Source organism: Musca autumnalis, unplaced genomic scaffold (genome assembly GCF_047663935.1).
Source record: "Musca autumnalis isolate F117 unplaced genomic scaffold, ASM4766393v1 scaffold_5, whole genome shotgun sequence".
NCBI lineage: Eukaryota > Metazoa > Arthropoda > Insecta > Diptera > Muscidae > Musca > Musca autumnalis.
In genome coordinates, this window is record NW_027412088.1 from 133,415,905 (window position 1) to 133,431,306 (window position 15,402).

Consider the following 15,402-nt stretch of genomic DNA (forward strand, 5'->3'; position numbering starts at 1 on the left):
TAAAGACATTTTCATAAATTTCTTCGACTTCTGAGTTCTTATACCCTCAGCATTTATGCTAACGAGGGTATATACATACGGGAAAATTGTGCCTCATCGAAATAATGTTTTTAGACCCCAAGTATGTTTGGACGAAATCCGTTTCAGATACTTTGGAGTCGATTTAGCAATGTCCGTCCGTCTGTCTGTCTGTTAGGCTGGCTGCAGCGCACGATTACTCTCGAACGGATCAACCAATAATGTCCAAAATTTGGCTTTCGTAATATTTTGTCCAAACTTAGTTTAAGTTCAAAGATGGGTTATATCAGTCCAGTCCTTCCCGTACCTCCCCCACAAAATTTCGAAAATGTTCGGAAAAATTGTGCGCACGATAACTCTTGAAGGGAGTAACCGATTTAGTCCATACTTTGCACATCGTGAAATTTCTACCAGTCCACTCCTTCGGGTACCGCCCACACAAAATTTCGGAAAAGTGCAGTTTAGGACCTGCTCTCGAATCGCTTTGATTTTTGCTTTAGTAACTTGTATTCACTGCCCCCATACGACGGTACAAGTTTCATCAGGGGCAAGTCCATACTTCCTGAGAAAATAGCCTGAAAGGTGCAAAAAAAACCATGACACCGTGTGTAGTGGTTGGAGCGGAAGATAACTCTCGAACAGATCTGCCTATACGATCCAAAATTTGGCCTTCGTAACTTTTTGTCAAAGTTCAAAAATGTTCGGAAAATTGTGCGCACGATAACTCTTGAGTGGAGTGACCGATTTTGTCCATACTTTACACATCCTAATATGTCTACTTGATATAGATCAGGCTTAAATATGAACTATATTTCTCCACTCCTTCGGGTACCTCCTACACAAAATTTCGGATACATTCACTTTAAAGCCTGCTCTCGGCTCACTTTGATTTCTGTTGAAGGAACTTGAATACGCAGCCTCCTTTACGTACTTCTTCTTTCATTTTGATTGGTTCGTCTCGAAATTTTAAGGTTAATGGGGGTCCCATAGAGGAAGAAGCATATTTAGTGTGGTGATGGTCGGATAATAGTAGGAATGGGCAAAAAACTTATGTGGACAAAAATTTAAAGTTTTGTTCTTATGCGAATACCACTGCTTTTAGTAGTCGTATTCCAAAATGAAAGCCTGTCAATGGATGAGAAAAATATCACATATCATGCAAAATAGGTTAGCGAACATCCCACTTTCTCATTTTTTATTTGAATTGTACTTACGAGTATCTCAGCTTTGGTTGGATGCGTTTCAACAATGAAGACATTTTGAGCTTTAAAATGTTCCCAATTATGTTACCAAAATTGGTGAAATACTTGTGATGTTGAAAAAAGCAGGGATATCCCAATTTCCAATTTCTGGAATTTTATTTCCACGTCAGATATTTCTGCTTCTGTTGGACATATTCCAAGCAGAGAGCTTGATAATGAAAATGAACCATCTGAGCTTTAAATTAATACAAAATGTTGCATTTATGGTAAAATATCAGAGTTATTGCATTACGAGTGAAAAGCTTATGCACAGGGGTAGTGGTGTAGGGTATCACATAGTCGACCACGTCCCGACTATAGCCTTTGCTCACTTGTTTTTTTAATGTCAACAAATTGAAATTTTTTGGAAAAAAATTTACGTTTTTTTAAATTTTAATATTTTGTATTTTTATAATTTATTCATTTCTTATTTACGGGAAAGCTGAATATGTTATCTGTCTAACAAAAAAATTATGGTAATATCTCTATCCGCTCAAAAGTTACAGAGCTTTGACCAGGAAATAAATGAACGATGAACCACTGTGCGCCGTAAGTAGGTATGACTAATATCAGTTTTAAAATTTTACTCAATTTCTTTAAACTTCCCAAACTCAAAACAAATACATAATTTGGATCATAAAAAAATTATATTTTACAAAATATTGACAATTTTTACATTGGATTGGATGTTTTGACTATTTAATTTTAAAGTGTGTTATGTGTTTTCAGATTTTTTCATAATGTTTCTGTATATTTTGTCAAATCTTTATATTCGTATTTTAAAGCAATGAATTGTACATTCAAACAAATATTTTAAATAAAATTTGCTAAGATGTGCAACACTGTACGTAGAAAAAAATTACAACACGTAGTTATTATATGGCATTAATAAGAGTAGTTATAGTATAGATAGACTAAATATTCCATAAAATTTACACTAAACGATTTTCTCATAAAAATCGTTTTAGCCACCTGTAGTGGGGTTCTATAATATTTCTGAACTTAACGACAAAAGTTGAAAGAAAAGCTGAACACACCTATAATATAACATCATTGATATCTGTAAGTCCTATTGATAACTTTATTTTAGCCAAACAACTTTGTTAATTACCGAACAACAATTGCTGACTATTGTCGCCAATTCTGTCGTTAGCTAGCTGCAAAATCCCACCGCTCCGAAATGTCAAGTTCATATCGCTCATTTACTTAAAGAGTGGCATAACTCAAAAAATGCGTTTTCTGAGGTAGCAATTTCTATTTTTTCTAAGACTTTTACTTTATCTTGTGTGAAATTTTTATGCTGATATCTCATCGAGTTACAGCTCTTTACTACGGGTTTGGAATAATTTAACAAAAAAGTTTTTTGAGTTTATGAAGCACTAAAACACTTCAAATCATGCTTGATCTTGCACTGAAATTTAGCACTGATATCTGGCTAGCTGTTTGCAAAATATGGTCCAAGTAGTTATTATATTTTTGTGTAATAATCTTTGTAAGTTGGAAGGTCAAATTTCAATCGCCAACTTAAAACGCACTTTTCTCGAAACAAGATTTTTTGAGATGTGTCACTCTTTGAGCAAATGAGCGATATGTTGTTTACTTTTACAGTTACACGTTGTTAAAATTGGAGAATTTTTAACAATTTCAAAAATAACATAAAAAAATTAAATTTTCTTGTGTTTAAGGTGTAATATCTTTTATCTGTGCATCAAAAGCGGCTATTTTAGAATGGAATCGTCAACTTCAAGTAGTTATCAGAATTTTAGAAAAATATAATTAAAGCAAAAGTAGTATAGAAACATATTCAAAATTAATTTAAAATGTATCCATATTTTCCCTTTTTTGGAACAGTATATAGAGTATTAAAGAAAGTAGCGCGAGGTAGCGCGATAATGATAATTTTGTATTTTAGTCCTAAGTATTGTCTTTCGAAATCAACACAAACTAGTGCCGTTTTTTGCCGTTATTTTTTTTATTGAAGAAATGGTTAAAAAAGCCATTCATTAAAAATCTGGGAATTTTGAACACAATATATTTTGTACTCGTTATTGGAGCTATGATTGGTATTTTTATATTGTATTTGCTGTTTGTTTTGCTATATACTTATTAGGGTGCCACTATAATAAACTGTTTAACCATAATTTTTTAAATATCTATCCAACATTTGTAAAAGTTCTCCTAAAGGGAATGGGTAAGATCTTCAAAATATGTCAAATTTGACTGCTCCTGTGTGGAGGTTATTCCAAAGCGAGAATATATGGAGACGATGTTTCGTGAAGAAGCAGGTGGTAGGAATAAAATACTAAAAGCCCTAACAGGGAGCACATGGGGAAAGAAAAAGAAACAATTGTGACAACTTACAAAAGCCATAGGACTATGCTGTCGCAGTCTGGACACCTACACTTAGTGGAATAGGAGGAACCTCCTAATTGTCCAAAACACAGCCCTCAGACTAGTAACGGGTTGTCACTCCAAAACGCCGGAAGACCACCTACATCTTGAGTGCAAAATTTTGAATGCCTTCAAAATGCACGATTTACAATTTAAGCAACATTAGTTTCAATATATAGCTAAAATGTTCAAAAAACCAACATTTTACTGTACCTTTACATGGGAGCTATACGAAAACATTAACGTATATTGAAAAATTTTCCCACGATGAATTCTTAGGCACTTAGAATTATAAATCCTAATTTGCAGAAATTATTATTATTATTATTATTATTATTATTATTATTATTATTATTATTATTATTATTATTATTATTATTATTATTATTATTATTATTATTATTATTATTATTATTATTATTATTATTATTATTATTATTATTATTATTATTTATTGCTTTTACGCCAAGTCGTGGGCGCATAGTGCCATTTGCAGAAATACATACGAAAAAATGTGGTCAAGACCCTCGAAATACATAAAATCTCGAAATACCCTTATATAGCAGCTACATTACAAAATTGATCTAACTTTATAATTCATTGCCAAATATTAGCAATAATTGAAAATATAAGAAGATTTTAGCCTAATCGAATAAGAAATGTAGACAAAACCGTAAAACACTTCATATTTTTATGGTACCCATTTTCAAAAATACCTCTCCAATCACCTAATATGCACTAAAACTGTGTTCCGTTGTATTGATTGAGGCGTAAACATTCTAAATGCTTCCCTTAATTAATCTCCGTATTTTGGGATCTCACTGCACTGTGCGCTCCTACGTATGTATATTTAAATCACCAAGAGATAATAAATGTTTCTGGGTATTAAAAACCCTTTACGATTTACAATATAATTTTTAACGTTACTCGCTTCATACATTTTATGATAAATTTTAAATTGATAGTCGTTGCTTGTTTGATACAACTACGGTTGTAAAACTCGAAAACTTTTTAAGAGCAACATAAGAGCGTAAATAATAATTACTCAAAAAATCTAAGTTCGAAACATATTCAGCCAAAGAAACAAGAGAGACTTTTATTCGAATTTAAACAAACGCAGAAATAAAGAGATTAATAACAAAAACAGGCAACGAGATACAGCCCCAACAAGAAGCTCATAACCACAAAGTCAAATTTTCAATTAGCATGTTTGGAACTCAAACATCAAACCATAAAACCAAGGTTCAAACCAAAAAAAACACCAACCAACACAAAGTAAATCCTTCATATTTCTCTATTTAAGTTAACACGTTCTCCATAAAAATTACAGCTAATAACCAGAGGATAATAGGATACCAATAAAGCAGAAACATTTATTCGTTTGAAGAAATTTTCAAAATCATAGACAAAGACGACCAACCAAGTATGAATCGGCACAAGTGGATTTGTCAACATCAAATAGTTCCGACAAAACAGCATCAGGCAGATCAAAGTTGGATCAACGGAAATTCGTATTCAACTGTGTGTGTGTCTGTTGGGCTGTTGTGTGTGGTTGGATGTGGACGTGTCGTCATCGTCATTAATCGCGTACATATCCGTTTCCTTAGGTGAGTGAGGTGTGTAGTAGGCTGGCAAATGGAAGTTTGTTTCTTGTTAAAAGTATAAGAATTGCATTATTGATCACGTACGAATGAGGAAAGCAATAACCTTACAATGGATTCGCATGTCTTTACATCAGGACGAATGTGTGCGATGACATTAGCTTGTTGACTTCTACTACGGGGAAATGCTAATAATGACAAATGACAAATTTGTGGGAAATTTCGCTTTTCCAGCCAGAGATCACGCACAAATAATCACAGGTTGCTATAGTAGAAAAATGACTTGGAGATAATGGCCTAGAACTATTGTTGGTGATAAGCTACTGGTGGATATGTGGAAGAAGCTAGTGCACGCACAGAAGCCATTTAGGTTTGTAATAAAATTATAGGCCAATACATTTATCTGAATGATATTGAAATGTCCATACGTCCGATTATTTGTATAAAAAGAGAATAAATATTAAATTATTCTAAAAGGAATCTGAATGAAGGAAACGGCTCATGTTCTACTAATATATCAAATGTAGACAAATTAATATACATACATATCTATGGTATTCACAGAAAACTAGATATGTTTTAAAGTTTGCCAAGTAAATGTTTAAATATTATAGCCCTTTAAATGAAACACTGTTTTATTAGTACGAGGGTCACTAGAAAACTATCTGGTCTAGGCAACACGCAGGTCGCCAGGCGTCATTTGACTTTTTTTTGGAAAGTTCGAAAGTTTTTAGCCTAAGCGTACTCAGGACAGTTTGACATACGACCATGTGTTGGGTTGCTTACAGTGACTTGAAAAAATTGTTTTGCAAAAAACAAGTAAGAGAGGGCTATAGCTGGACGGGGCCGACCATCTGATACCCTACACCACTTCACCTGGGCACTAGTTTTCCACTGAATTAATTTTATGTCATTGCGACATATTGTTGCCGTCCGGTCATACATCGTTTATATCAACTTATGTGACATACACGATAACATACCAGAGATATAGTACATACATATACTGTCATTACTGGAAACGTTAGGTGTTATTTTCTTTATTTTATAATGGACATATACGCCGTTTTGGCTATATATACATACATACATGTTTTTTTTTTTCAAAAATTAACATTTGTATAAGGAAGAAGTATCAAAAGACATTTAGAAGTATTTAGTTCGCTGATTTTAACCCAATCATCCAATGAAAAAACTTTACTTTTGGCCAAAGGTAGCACACCAATTTCAAGACTAGTATATCGTTGAAATTTGCATCAATTTAAATTGTGGGAATTTCGCTCGACATTTCGTAGCATATCAACTAAATATACTTCGTTACAAGCAAACCAGAACAATAAAGAAATCCATTTATATGTTAGACAGTGCTTCCGTTATCTAACCGCTACATTGATAAAGTTTGCATCAAGAGAGAGGTCACGAGTTGGTTTTCTAGTTTCGTTTTCGTAATTTGTCTGAAAATGTCCCCAAGAAATTAAAATGTAGAGCCAAAATTAAATTTTTATATCTTTCCCACAAAAGTTTTGGTTAATTTTACCCGCTAAATATTATCCGATCATTATCCAAAATTATTGGCATCTTCCTTGAGCAAAACTCTTACCTCGTGCATAAAGGCTACCTTTCGAAACGTCAGTTGCTTTGTATTCGTGCATGAAACTCGGGGTTCTTAGATCGAGTTCCATACTAGAGTAATTTTATGAAATTGTAGTAGTGGGGAACTCGATCTAAGAACCCCTAGTTTCATGCACGAATACAAAGCAACTGACGTTTCGGAAGTCAGCCAAATTTGTCAGTATTGAACAATAACTGCGAGCTTTCGTGTGAATGTAATTACACTGCACACAATTAAAACTGTGGGATCCTTGTATATAATAACTCTGTTATCTGACCACGTACATCAATATAATTGACATCAATGGAAAGGTTAAAAGGTCGTCTTCCAAATATATAATTTACACAAAAGTTTTGGCCCATTTAACCCGCTAAATACTATCTGATCTTCATGTTAAATTGCAAGTTTCATATCCGTCGCAAAACCAAACCTTACTTAAAATTTCGGGCCGATCAGACTATTATTTCAAATTTGTTGCATCGGAGGAAAATATGGTTCTCTACACAAAACCTATTATATAATAGGCAGTAGGCCCGTTATGTAGCAGACACATTATTTGCAATTTGCATCAGGGGAAAGGTCAGTAGTGTAGGCTACCTTGGGCGTTATATGCCCTCCAGGAGTTAAAATATGGACCAAACAAAAAATATTTCATATTTTTCATACCAAAGTAATGTGCTCCATTTCACCCGCTAAATAATATCAGATCATTATCTAAAATAGCAGGCATCTTCTTCGACCTAAACTCTTATCTCGTGCAAAATTTCGTGACTATTAAACTATAATTGCGACCTCTAGTGTATTTATGATTATACAACAAACAACTAATTGGATATATTATGCTTTAACTCTGTTATCTAATCCTGTACACCAACACAATTGACATCAATAGAAAAGTCAAGAGTTCCTTTTCCCAACATAGCTTACTTGCCCGCAATGTGTCTTCCAGGATTTAAGATATAAAGTGCATATACAAAATTTTCACAATTTTCACACAAAAGTTTTGGACCAGAGCAGGTACAAAATCGGTTAAAAATTTTGTTTTTCGTCTATTTCACCCGCTAAATATTTCACGATCATCACCAATAACAATAGGTGTCTATTCTGGTCTGAACTCGACCTCCATGCAAAATTTCGTGACGATCGGCCCATAATTGCGGCCTGGAGTTTGATCATTTTTCACAACTTTCGACGTGGATAATCACGGCGACGCCTTTATTTGATACTAGCAAAGTATCCGCTTCTTTGTATGCGGAAAGAAGGTAAAACATTATTGTAAACAAAGAAACCCAAGACCAACGTTAGTACCATTAAGTACTTTTTGTAGCCTTATAGTAGATATTTCCATACCAAATTTCAGAATTTATCTCAAAAAAAACTTATATTATCGTACATGCAATAACAAAATTGTACCAAATTTAGTACTTTTCGTACTAAAAAATTACCTTCTTATATGAACCATTTATTCCAACTTCGAATCTCATTTTCAGCTCCATCAGTTCTTCCAAGCCCAATAATAGTAATTAACATATAAATACATAAGAATGAAATTCCGAAACCTCCTCCTAGAATTTCAAAAATTCATGCTAACCCTTTTACACAATACCTTTTACCTCAGTCCTACACTCCAACAGTAATATTAATTACAAATTTCCAGCTCTATCCGGTCACCCAAATCAAAATTGTACTAAATTTAGTACCATATATTACTTTCTGTACCCATAAATACGAACTTCCATTTAGTACTTTTCTTATACATGAGTACACATTTACAAAACCACCCCCTCCCTATTACTCAACTTTGATTTTCATTCCAAATTTAGCTCTATCCGTTCACATACTTTTGGTACACTTATAGTTCGAGTTTTTAAAAACCGTTCGGTACGTATATCCTATATTCCATCAATGACGCTCATTCCAATTTTGAGAATTCTAGTTCTACTGGTTCGCCAAATACAAGTGTTATCATATTTAGTACTTTTCGCACCCTTCTAGGATGAATTTCCAAAAACTCGGCCTTATCGACCACCTTCGCCCAAGACTAACTCCCACCCAAAATTTCAAGATTCTAGCTTAATCCATTTCGTCTGGGCGTTGATTATTAGTCGGCCAGCCACACAAATTACACCATTTTTAGTATATTTTAGTACTTTTCGCACCCTTCTAGGACGAATTTCCAAAAACCCAGCCTTATCGAGCACCTCCGCCCCAAGACTAACCACCACCCAAAATTTCAGGATTCTACCTTCAGCCGTTTCGTCTGGGCGGTGTAGATCTCTCAGTCGTCACTCAACTCTTTTATATATAGATAACACATCGTACCATAATTACTTAATTACTCCAAATTTTAATAAAAATTCAATCAAAATCGGTTCGGTGGACTTTAGTTTGGCTTGTAGGGAAAGGTGCGACAAAAATATTTCTCTACAATATATGCATGTACACGGTGCTCTTGAAACAATTTTAAATGGAAGGTGCTTACACCTCGGAAGTTTTTGCGGATTCTGAAACTACAATGTTCATAGATGAGAACAATCAAAAAACAAAAAAATCGCCGGAGCGCTTTTTAAATAAATCGCGATTTAAGTTGACATTTTTAGGGGTTGTTTATGTTTTCGCGATTTTGCTTAGAAACCGCATTTCCTATCAAAATGGGACTAAATCAAATATTGTAGCTATGAAAATTCTCTACAAGATCGACCTTTATGGTGTTTTCGTAGTTTTTACCATTTTTGAGATATAGAAGTTCAACTTGGGACAATGCACTGACTGTATCGCCCCCTTATAAAACAATGTCATGTAGGGTGCGCCTTAACTAACTTTTGATGAAAACCGCTTACACAGGGAAAGTTTTTGTGAATTCTGAATCAGCAGTGTTCATAGATGAGAAAAATCCAAAAACAAGAAAAAATCGCTGTAGGGATTTTTAAATAAATCACGGTCAAAATTCACATTTTTAGGTGTTTTTTAGGTTTTTACGATTTTGCTTGAAAACCGCAAGTCCAATCGAAATGGAGCTAAAGAAAATGTTGTAGCTGTCAAAATTCTCTAGAGGATTGACTTTATCATTTGTTCCCAGCTTGTACCATTTTTGAGATAAGGAAGCTCAGTTTACATTTTTAGTTTTTTTTTTTGTTAGGGTTTCGCGAATTTGCTTGAATACGGTAAGTCGTATCGACATGTGACCTGAGAAAATCTTAAAGCTGTGAAAATTCTCTACAAGACTGGCTTAAGTTACTTATCCTTAGTTGTAACATTTTTTTAGATATATAAGTTTAAGTTGGGAATTTGCAGTCATGACATTGTTTTATAAGGGGGCGATACAGATTTGAATTGAGTTTGAATTGTCCCAATTTGAACTTCTATATCTCAAAAATGGTAAAACCGACGAGAATACCATAAAGATCAATCTTATAGAGAATTTTCATAGCTACAGCATTTGTTTTAGTCCCATTTTGATAGGAAATGTGGTTTCTAAGCAAAATCACGAAAACCTAAACAACCCCTAAAAATGTCAACTTAAATCGCGATTTATTAAGAAAGCGCTCCGGCGATTTTTTTTGTTTTTTGATTGTTCTCATCTATAAACACTGTAGTTTCAGAATCCGCAAAAATTTCAGAGGTGTAAGCACCTTCCATTTAAAATTGTTTCAAGAGCACCGTGTGTATGTATCTATGTACATTAAGTTTTTATGCTAATAACTACAACAAAATCGAAACGCAGATGAAATAATGTTCGCTCTGCTATCGGGCACACTTACAAGATATTGCGCGACAGCTTTTGACAAACGGCAAGTAGCGATCATTAATTGAACCGTACAAAGCTTTCTATTAGGCCTAACATTAAATCAGAAATATGTAAAGAGTTCTTCGAGGATTCTTACACACTTGGGTAAGACTTTACCCCGTTCGCTGCTCCAACCAGAAGAAACCCCAGACGGGATATTAGAACATTAACACCCATACTACCTAAAATAAAACATGCCACTGCACAGTCAACAACTAAAAAATTGTTAAGTTTGGTTGGACCGAAATTTCTATACCCTCCAACATAAAATATTTGTGAACTAAAAAGGAATAATTAGTTTTATAAACCCCATGCTTAAATTAGGTCAGAAAATGTATCTAAAAATGTATTCAGTCGGGCAGCACCTTTATGTGGGGGCTATAACAAAACATGGATCTATGTTAACAAATTTTGGTGAGAACCCTAAATGTCAAATTACAGCTAGTCCGGTAAAAAATTGTAGCTAAAATCCTCAAAATATCGAAAATCGGAGGTACCGTTATATGGGAACTATACCAAAACAAGAACATATGCTGACGATTTTAAGTGAAGAAGTTTCGTGGACACAGAGAGCCTCAAATGTCAAATTACAGCAAGTTCGGTTAAAAATTGTAGCTAAAACCCTCAAAATACCGAAAATCAGGAGGTACCGTTATATGAGAGATATACCAAACCATGGGCCTATGTTAATAATTTTTTGGCGGATATGTTTTGTGACCATTGGGAATCTCAAATGTCAAATTACAGGTAGTTCGGTCAAAAAATTATTTAAAATCCTTTTCATACCGAAAATCGAGTGGGCCAATATATATCTTCGAACTTGACCTGTTTATGAAAAAAGACACTCGGGTACAAAAATATAGCCTTCTGGCTCGATTATTGTGGCGCTAGAGTGATTACAACAGACGGACATACTGACATTGTTACAAATGATTATTTCAATGCGTTACAAACGGCAATTCCGTCCAGAATATACTCGTGCAAAAAAAGGAAAAGCGACAAAACCTTTCTAACTTTGCTATTTTTATACCCTCAGCATTTATGCTAACGAGGGTATATCGGCCTTTTTGTAGAAAATTTACTTATGTTGAAACTGAGGTATGGGGTATTGTAACTCGCGAATTGTTGTAATATACCATAACTTTTGAACGCATTTAGGTAAAATAAACTGGTATAGCACGATTCACCGATGGATTTCTTAAAATTATAATTTGACCGGAAGCTGTGGTCATATTAATGTAATAAAATAGGAAAAAAATCTTTGAAGGAAACGAGTTTTTTAAGTCAATTTTCAATTAGTGGCTTTACAATACAATACAAGTTAAAGAATACACTTCAGAGATGAAGTTTCTAATGTATGATTTTTTAATATAACCACTGCATCAATCTCAAACGGATGCTGATATTTTGAAGACTGAAAAATTTGGTTTTTTTTTGAATTTTTGCTCTAATCGAGACGCGCAACTGTACTCGTTTAAAAACTGATTATGTGATTGTAGTATTCGCGATTACGCATTTTTTGATGTATAACTCGGGCGTGTAGCCTTCAAAGGTTCACAACAAACTCAGCTTAAAATCGAAATTTTGTAAATTTTTATAAAAAAAACCTGTTTTTTTATTCAAAATTTGCAACTGTCATTAAAATGTCGGTGAAACCCGCGTGAACTTAGTTTTTTACGTTCTGAATCTAATAAGCCATGACGCGTCCAAATCCGTCCACTAGATCGGCGGATATGATACCCCTCAAATTTCGAAAATCTGCAAAAAAATGTTTTTGAAAACACATTTTGGAAGTGTAATTTTTACTGAAATAAATAGAGCTATATGCCTGTTTAAAATGTGCGAAAACATATATTTCAAAATTTATTTAACTGTATTTTGTGCCCTAATATGCAACAGATGCTACATCGTGGCCGCCAAATAGATTTTCACAAACTGTACACGAAATAAAAGGGATTGATTCGCTGTGTTAGAAAATCGGATGCGCATCATGTCATTTTCACTATTACGCGGTTTATATCCGTTTCAAATGTTGTAATATTCAATATAACATTATTTTAATGTTATGCCACAATTGGAATTCCTTGTGATTTAATATAATGTTCTAAAAATAGGAACATAGGAAAATTATAAGCGAAAAATTTGTTGCAACGAAATATCTTCATTATTGAGTGAAATTTGGAGGAAAATGACGAAGAACTCAAAAATTTTTTTCTTCAACCTTTCCTATAAAACCATAATAAAAATAAAATTAGAATAACATGATTTTTATTTTTTTTTTCGTCATATTTTCTTTGTATTTTTGCAAATAACACGAATACTATAGCTCCAAACTTCACGACTTAGGTTTCATTTTATTCCTCACAATGTCTGGATGCTGCTTTAATTTTTTTATATATTTTTTTGTAAGTATAAGCGCCATTGTTTCAAAAATATGTTTGTAAATATAATTACAAATTACAATTTTTCGCGAATCCATTGAAACTTTTCGAAGAAGAACGATAATAGGATATAACAGCTGACTATATTAAACCGCGATTTATTTTAGAATTTTTTCTAATTAGCATAATTAAAACGGTCATATCTTTTGCGCGCAACGATCAATGTTGGTAACGAAAACAGATTTGGAATGACGATTTTTTTCTTAATCTAGCAAAGACATAGAATTGTAAAGACTGGAAAAGGTGCATAATGCAAATATGTTTATTAAACAAAGTATATAAACATTTTATCAACAAAGGGGGTATGTTATACGAATTGTAGGAAAGCAAAAAGTTGGACTCAGGATTGTATTCCATAGCAGTTTCCAGTTCATTGAATATGGACTAAGCGGTTAAAAACGCCTGAAATTGTTAACTACTTAACAGTATGTTGTTATGATATCGCAACAACAGAGCTTAACTCCATCTATTGAGAAATGTTAACAATTGACTTTTCCCATCTTAGTATATTTACATCTTTGACACTAATATCATGTTGCCCATTGAGTTTTCTGTGATTCTTTCTTTGGGCACTTGTTGGCAACTGCTGTTGGCTTCAACCCATTTTCCTACATTGATTCCAACACAGCTTCCACGAAAATTAATTTGAATGATCGACATTATGGGATCCCTCCTAAAGCACTTCATTTTAAAGAATTCCAGTCATACTATATATTGAATATGTAACAGTTCGCTAATTTGTAAAGGGTGAAACTCGGATTCATCGATTGTAAAACATTTTTGGTTTTTACCACATGTCAACTTCTTCGGATACCTCCCACACAAAATTATGTGCAGTTTTGGACCTCCTCTCGAAATCGTTTTAATTTTTTTTTTTGCAACAAGTTGCACTCAAGGTCCGTATTACGGTGGTACAAGTTTTTTATTGGCAAATCCATACCTCTTGAGAAAAAGACGCAAAAGATGTAAATAACCCTAAAAATCAGCAATTTTAGTGGCTGGTGCGCACGACAACTCCCGAATCGAATACTGCGTTGGTCCACACTTTGCATATCGTAATATTTCTTCGAATATTATATAAAATTCGAAGGTGGTCCTAAAAATTGTACGCGCAATTTCTCATAAACGGAGCAACCGATTTGGTCCAAACTTGTACCTGGTGTGCCTGTTTTTGTTAAAGTGTGGTTACCGAAGGTACTTCTAGTGTCCCTGTTCACAGCGATGATATGTTTTTCGTGGGCAAGTCCATGTTTCCTGATATAATGTCCAAAAGCTCTAAATTATACGGCGAAATCTGTAATGATTGGTGGGCGCCATATCTATCATATCTATCATTTGCTTTTGCTTCAAAAAACAAATTTGAAAAACACACTCAAATTTGGTAGTTTTTCTTACGCATTAATTTTCTTATCGGCATACATAAACAGGCCCTTAATTCAAATCCATCTGTTTTGTCGGCAAGTTCATACGGCCAAAAATTCTGATATGGAACCTACTTTTTATCGCCGGGTAGAGAGATGGCTGAAATACTCAGGAAATGTAAGCTAGGATTATACTGGGGGGATTTGTCGCCGACGAAAATTTGTATGTTCTGTAGTGGAATTCTGTAACTCGTTTTTGAGTTATCAACAAAAAATCGGTAAAATCACAACGCAGAATAATTAATGAAAAGTATCAATACAAGTTGACAACACTATACATATCGATAGAACTTACAGACAACTTTATTTTGGTTGTTAACTTACCGAAAAAATTCGTTAACTACGGAAATAATAAGCATTTTCATTTTACCGATTTTTGTCGCTAACTCGAAAAATGCGTTACAGAATTCCACTACTGGTCAGGGATTGAACCGTAGATCCTCTGAGTGCAAGGCGGACGTGCTTACCACTACACCAAGGTGGTATTCTCCGTCGATATTTGTCTTTTTAAAACAACCAAGCTCTGCCTTATCTGTTTGCGTAAATACCCAGGTTTCAGAACCATACATTAATACTGGTAGTATCAGCGTTTTGTAAAGCGTTATTTTTGTTTGACGAGATGTGAATTTGTTTTTATACTGATTGCTTATGGCTATATCACACCATATGCTTTTTCGCACGTATGTTGTCACTTTGGGTATACTAAAATACAGACCAGCTGATATCATACATGTGAAAAAGCATATGGTGTGCTATAGCCATTAGACCAAAGATGCTACTGTTGTCCAATACTATTCTTCGTCTTCTTTCATAACTGATGTTGTTTGTTCTGTTTATGATGGCGTCGAAGAAGACGAAGTCTTTAACTACCTCAGAATCGTAGGTACCAA